This window comes from Cnephaeus nilssonii, assembly GCF_951640355.1.
Source record: "Cnephaeus nilssonii genome assembly, chromosome: 2".
NCBI lineage: Eukaryota > Metazoa > Chordata > Mammalia > Chiroptera > Vespertilionidae > Cnephaeus > Cnephaeus nilssonii.
The window spans coordinates 109,412,855-109,419,436 of record NC_137073.1 but is presented as its reverse complement, the minus strand read 5'-3'; the positions used below and the strand labels follow the sequence as shown (position 1 = coordinate 109,419,436).

Genomic DNA, 6,582 nt, shown 5'->3' with positions numbered 1-6,582 from the left:
GCCTCCGCCGCGCAGGCTCGGCCGGCCCAGGCCACAGCCACGGCCGCCCTGAGGCGGAGCGGGGCCCCCGCGCAGGAGCGCCGCCGCCTCGCCGCCTCGCCGCCGGGCCCGGGGAGCGGCGCGGAACGGCGCGGCGCGGCCGAGGACGCGAGCCCAAGTGGCGGCGGCGGCGGCGGCGGCGGCGGCGGTGGCGGAAGTGGAGTGGGGAAGAGGGGGTGGTTGTTAGTGTTTGGCGCCGGTGGAGGGAGTCATTCCTGCAGCTGCACTTCCGGTCGGCATTTTGTTCTGAGAGGGAGAGACGGAACGAGAGAGACACACACACAGGGCTCCTTCCCCCCCGCCCTCCCCCCCCTCCCTCCGTCGGTACCGACTCACCCGACACCACCAAGCCGCAGGGAGGGACGCCCCCGCCGACAGGAGGATTGGTTCCCGGGCCGGCGGCGATGCCCCCCCGGTAGCTCGGGCCCCGGCCGGGTGTTTGTGAGTGTTTCTATGTGGGAGAAGGAGGAGGAGGAGGAAGAAGAAGCAGCGATTTGTCTTCTCGGCTGGTCTCCCCCCGGCTCTACATGTTCCCCGCACTGAGGAGACGGAAGAGGAGCCGTAGCCACCCCCCCTCCCGGCCCGGATTATAGTCTCCGGCCGCCGCGGCCTCGGCCTCCCCGGATTCCGACGCCGATTCGCCCAGGTAAATTCCTGCTCTTTATTTCGGCGGCGGCGGCGGCGGCGGCGCCAGGTCCCAGCGTCTCTCCCTCCTCGGCGCTCCCCTCCCCGCGCTCCCCTGGCGGCCCAGGTCCCCTCGGCGGCGAGTGTGGAGTTGGCTCCCCTCGGGTGGCTGCCGCCCTGCTCGGCGGCGGTCCGTCCCCTCTCCGGCCGGCTCCGGCGGCGGGGACGGTCCTGCCGGGCGGCCGGGGAGGCGTAGGCCCGGCGGAGAGCGCAGGCCGCGGGCCAGCGGCGTCTACTTGAGCCCGGGGATTAGGAGCGCTGCGGGCTGCGCGGGGCTGCCGCCGCCGCCGCCGCCGCTCGGTGACAGGCCTCGCCCGGGAGACGAGCCCCGGCCCGTGAGGAGGCGGAAACAATACCGCGGAGCGGCGGAGGGTGCCCTGGGCGTCCCCATATTTACAACTTTCCCGGCCCGGGAGCGGGGAACGTCCCAGCGAAACAAACAACCCCCCTCCTTCCCCCTGTGACCCCATGAAGGGAGGAAGTAGTTTCAGTTAGGGAGACGAATGTAAATACTCGGACGCGGAGCCTGTGGTGATTCCTGCCCGGGGTAAAACTTGTGTGGCCGTTGGAAAGTTAAGGAAAGACTCATTTTCTTTTTTTCTTTTCTTTTTTTTTTTTTTTTAAAGAATTCAGTGGTTCGCACGAATATGGAATACAGAAAACCCTAGTGTGGGGGACGCTGCCTCTACCCCCCGCCCCCCCCCACTCCCCCAAAGAGCTTTTCTGTTGTTGTTTGACAGTGTCTGTTGCACATGGACTTTCTTCAGAGACACGTAGAAAGTACTTGACAGGCTTTCCCCGGCCACTGTGCATTGGTGTGTGTTATATAAGGACAGTTTCCAGCGACTGGACGTGAAATGCTTAGGCACTTCCTGATCTCACCGAGGAGAAGTAGGAAAAAGGGTTTTGGATGGCGCTGAGACACAGGTGAAACCAATTTTTTTTTTCTCTTTCTCCAAAGTATACACATGAATTAGGCTTAAAATCCCTGGGAGGTTGTGTTGTTTTTTTTTTAAAAAAGGTAGAAGGTGCCATCCTTTCGTGTCCAGGCAGATCTTCTTGAGGTCCCAGGGTTGTCATTGGCTGTTGGTGCCCAGGATGTTTGACTGTGTAATGAGAGAGGTGTCATTTTAATAGGTCAAAATGTCTCTGTACATGCTGGAGTAAAACCCAAGTTGTATCTTAAAAGCTAGTTCAAGTGTAAGTTGAGTGTCTTGAGCGTGTTTATGGAGGCATGAGGTCGGTAGAGAGGAAAGACAGCCCATTTAAAAGTTTATGTTACACATTGCATAGGAAGATAAATGTACCTGGGTTAGACGCCTCTGAGACTTTGTATCGTGGTCACGGCAGGGAAATCTTCGTTGGTTAAAATGAAGCAGCACTGATGAACAAAGTCTCCGGTTTTACTGGTGGATGTTACATTGGTTCTAATTTTGCGTGTCTTGTTGAGTTGTCATTGTAGCATGAGTAACTTTTCTGAAGGTTATTTTTTGAGTTTAGCATTCTGCTTAAAACTAAGTTGTGCCACATTGACTGCAAACGTATGGAAAAATGTTAAAAAGAGTGAAGTTAATATAGCTGTCACGTACTAGGCGTGTTTTTAATGCTATAAATCCGTGTAGTAGTCAGTGGCGTGTCCGTGATTTGTATTGGTCAGGGAGCAGTTTGAATTTTAAAAAGCCCGAAGCTCCTGCTGAGCCCCAATGCCGGCCTCCCTCCCTCCCACTAATCTCCCATTCCTGTCTTTGTGCTGCCTGCTCCTGTTAGACACTGTTTGCTGCGGGGCCTCAGGCCTGCGCCGGGTGGGGGGCATGTGAATGGGGGCCTGCGCGGGGCAGAGAACACAGAAAGGAGAAACACTTCACGTCTTAAGCAGAGGGTTTGGGTTGGGGAGGCAGATGAGGGCTTCAGTATAAATGTTTAAAAGGCCCTTGTTTGAACCTGTAATTGTCTTTACAACTTTTATGTAAATAAAATACGGAGACCTGCCAAGGGATGAACATAGTGGGAAGGAGTTCTCCTTGCTTAGTTTTCATCAACAGAAGGAACTTTTAGAGTTTTACACTTAAAGGGAGCTTTCTTACACACATGTTTCTGTGTAAGGTATCTCTTTATGTGACTTTTTTTCTAGTGGCTTTGGAATTAAAGTGAATTAATTCTTATCATGTCTTGTTTTCCCAATTGTATATAGTTAGCAATCTCTAATATAGATTGTGTGATAGCTTTTATTAAGATAGCATAAACATTTCTTTCAAGTAAATTGAAATTATTTTTTATTTGGTTAACTGATTAGGTTATTTTTAATGGAGAGAACATAAAACTTGAATAAAACCTAAGCTGGAACTTTAAATTTTTGATAACTTAGTTGGAATGAGTAATTTGTGTTTCCCTAGAGATTATGAATAGCCTGCTGTGCTTCCTCTGTATGGGTTGGGACGTCACCAGTGGTTAATCCTATATTTCCATTATTTTTTTTAATTCAGTGAAAGGAGACAACCTTAGTGTTCCAGTAATCTTACAATGCTAGTTATATTATTTGGAGAAATATTTCCTAATATGCCTAAAGGAAATTTCAACATTTTGGTTTACTGTTTCTCTTTAGTCTGCAGAATTAACAATAACTTATAATAATTGAAATCAGTTTTCACATAAATAATGAAAATCTAGTAAATAAAATTAAAATGGAATATTAAATAATTGTTGTTAGTGTTTTGAGGAGAGTATATAGGATGCTTCCTTTTAAAGCCATTCAACATTTGTTTACTAGTTATTTAAAAGCATTTTAAACCTATGCTAGTGATCATTAAAATACTGTCCTCCTTTAAGAAGAAAAATATTATATTTGAAGAAAGAAAGACTATTTGAGATTCTCTTTGGGGAGGAAAAGAAAGTTTTCAGTATGGTGATAAATGCAGTTTTAGTTTTCTGCATAGTAAAAATTACTAATATCAAAAATATTGTGAGCAAAGCCGTATCAATTCTCACAGGAAATTTTCTTTATTTGGACTTGGACTATCCAGCTCAAACATGTATTTTTTTAAGGCTTCCTAATTTCATATTTAATTTTTTTCAGTACCAATTCATCATTAAACTGCGAGAAACATTTGAACCTGCCTGTGTTATATTTTGACATATAATGTGGTATTTTTACTTTCTAAAAATAAGATGTAAAAGTTAATAATATAAGTAAATAAAAACTAAAAAGTTTGAGTTTTATATAATTTCATTTAACTTTTCCTATCCCATTGCTTATTAGGAAAAGCATAATTTGTATGTAATTCTGAAATTTTACTCAGCTCCATATGAAGTGATTGGAAAGACTGAAGTAAATAAAAATTCCTTTTAGAGAAATGTCACTTCAGTTCTGTTTGTCACATTTATTTGCCATAAAACGAATAGGAAATTACTGACTAGGAACTTTATAGAAGTCTGATAATTAACTGTTTAGTTGAATATGTTTGTTTTAATATCTTGAGCATACTAAGTTGACTTTGGTAGTTATTTATGAGCTCATCTAGCCTTTGAAAGTCATTTAAAAATACACTTTTAAAGTAGAGTTTTCTCTATTTTTAGCAGTTGTCTTTGTATTTTTAAATTGGTCCTCTTTCAAAGTGACCGAATTCCTTTATAAATATTCTCATTTCCCTGTGAAAGAAGTGACCAGCATGATTTCCATTTTTTGATGAAAAACTCAACATCAGAAGGCCACGTGTTTGGTATAGATTCATGTAGTGAGTCAGTGGGGCAACAAGAGATTCCCTGACTCTTAATAGTTTTTTGTTAGATTTATGTTGCTTTAATAAATATCTGAGCTCTGATTATGGTGTTATGCATTGCTCAGTGCTGACACTGATACCACTTTTGACTTTTTCAATTATTTTTTATTGATTTCAGAGAAGAAGAGAGGAGAGAGAGATAGAAACATCAATGATGAGAGAGAATCATTGATCGGCTGCCTCCTGCACGCCCCACACTGGGGATTGAGCTTGCAACCCTTGACTGGAATCTAACCCGGGAACCTTCAGTTCACAGGCTGACGCTCTATCCACTGAGCAAAACTGGCTAGGGAGACTTTTTCAATTATCTTGAGTCCAAGGTGCTTTTCTTCATTAACCTTTTGCACTCGGATGTAGAGTGTGACTCGACACGGTTAGCATCGGTAGCAGGAATCGAGAAAAAAGCAAGCGAGTGCAAAGGGTTAAGAGAGGTATATCTGTTTTTTTGTTCCCGCCTCCCCCATGAAAATAGTACTTTTACATTAGAAATCCTGACCTTGTGTGGTTGATTGAGTTTATCTATATATCTCTATGTATAAAAGCCTAAGGGACCGTTAGCTGTGATGTACGCTAACCACCAGGGGACAAGACGCTCAACACACAGGCATGGAAACAAGGAACAGACTGAGGGTTCTCAGGGGGGAGGGGGAGGGCAGGAAGAGATTAACCAAAGATCTTATATGCATACTAGAGGCCCAGTGCATGGATTCGAGCACCGGTTTGGTCCCTTGGCCTGTTCTGTGGGAATCGGGCCAAAAACAGCAATCCGACATCCCCCAAGGGGTCCCAGATTGCTAGTGGGCGCAGGCCAGGCCGAGGGCCTCTAGTTTATATATGTCCCTCCTAAGAAATGTAAGTGGATTAACTATGTTTGTAGTAAACAATACATAATGAATCCTGCAAGTTTTATTTTTACACTATTTTTTAAATTACTAGAGTGGAATTTTAGTGTTTACAGTTGATTTAAAAACAATTTTAATTGTTTTTTAATTGTCTTTCATTCCCGAAGTGTTATTATTAGTAGAGATTATTTTTGTTTTATCTAGCATTGCCAGCTAGATAAGATTTTGAGGGCCTATTATTTGTTAGGAATTGTGTCAAATATGTCCCCATTATATTATCTTATTTAATGCCTCTAAAAAGCTCATGAATTATAAATAGTTACCACCCACAATTTACAGATGAAGAAACTGATGGTGGAAACGTTGGAAAATTGCCCATTGTCTTATAATTAGTAAATGATTGATCTCATTTATGTGTGTTCTTAAGGATTTAGGATTCCTCATTTCTAGTTTTAGTAAAATCTTAATAATATCCTTTGGTTGCTCATTTGATTCAATACTTGAATGTTGTCAAGGAAATTGTTTACTTCAGGCAAAGAACTAAAATAGAATTCTGACTATACGATATATATATATATATAATGTTTACTATCAGCAAATCTTTACTATCTTATATTTTAAATGTGAGTTGTTAAGCAATCTGTGATCTTTTTACTGTTAGGTTTTTTTATAGTTGAAATTGTCAACTATTTTTAGAAAGGGAAAATTCATCTTTAGAGAGTTATTTCATTCATAGAAATGTTTATGACCAATTGTAGTATAGTAGATGAATCTATAAATTAGTATGACTGATAATTTTTTAAGTTCCATTATTTATATAACCCAAGAATCTGATCCCTTCAAAGTTATCAACTTGAAAAGTTGTACTTATTCCAAGTTGTTGCCATTACATACAACCTTATGGGGATTCCTTCAGCGAATATTTTGAGTCTTTGAGATAGTTTTTTTCTTATCCTTACTAGTAAATCTTTATCTTCAGGGTGGTTTTGAGTTTTAGAGACAGTAAAAAGTAATTTAGAACTTAGTTTAGGAAAACTAAGATTTAATAAGGTATTTTTTGTGTTGGGCTCTGTATTAAGTGCTTTTACATTTGTATTAAGTAATTAAGTGATTTCCATGTAGTAGAAACTATACCAGGAGCTTTAAATGGATTTTCTCAATTCTTTAAGGCAGTGATGGCGAACCTATGACACGTGTGTCAGCACTGACACGCGTAGCCATTTCTGCGGCCGCATGCCGAG

General features: G+C 42.9%; 1 protein-coding gene across 4 annotated transcripts in view; it reads left to right on the top strand.

The window, feature by feature from the left end:
- Nucleotides 1-201: 201 nt before the first annotated feature.
- The window catches only part of NIPBL (NIPBL cohesin loading factor), a 185,722-nt gene continuing 179,341 nt past the window's right edge, over nt 202-6,582 (top strand). For 3 of the 4 annotated variants that reach the window (XM_079760004.1, XM_079760003.1, XM_079760005.1), the window contains exon 1: nt 202-685. The gene's annotated coding sequence lies outside the window, so the exon portion shown is untranslated. The remainder of the gene's footprint in view (nt 686-6,582) is intronic. The other variant, XM_079760006.1, reaches the window with a different exon arrangement.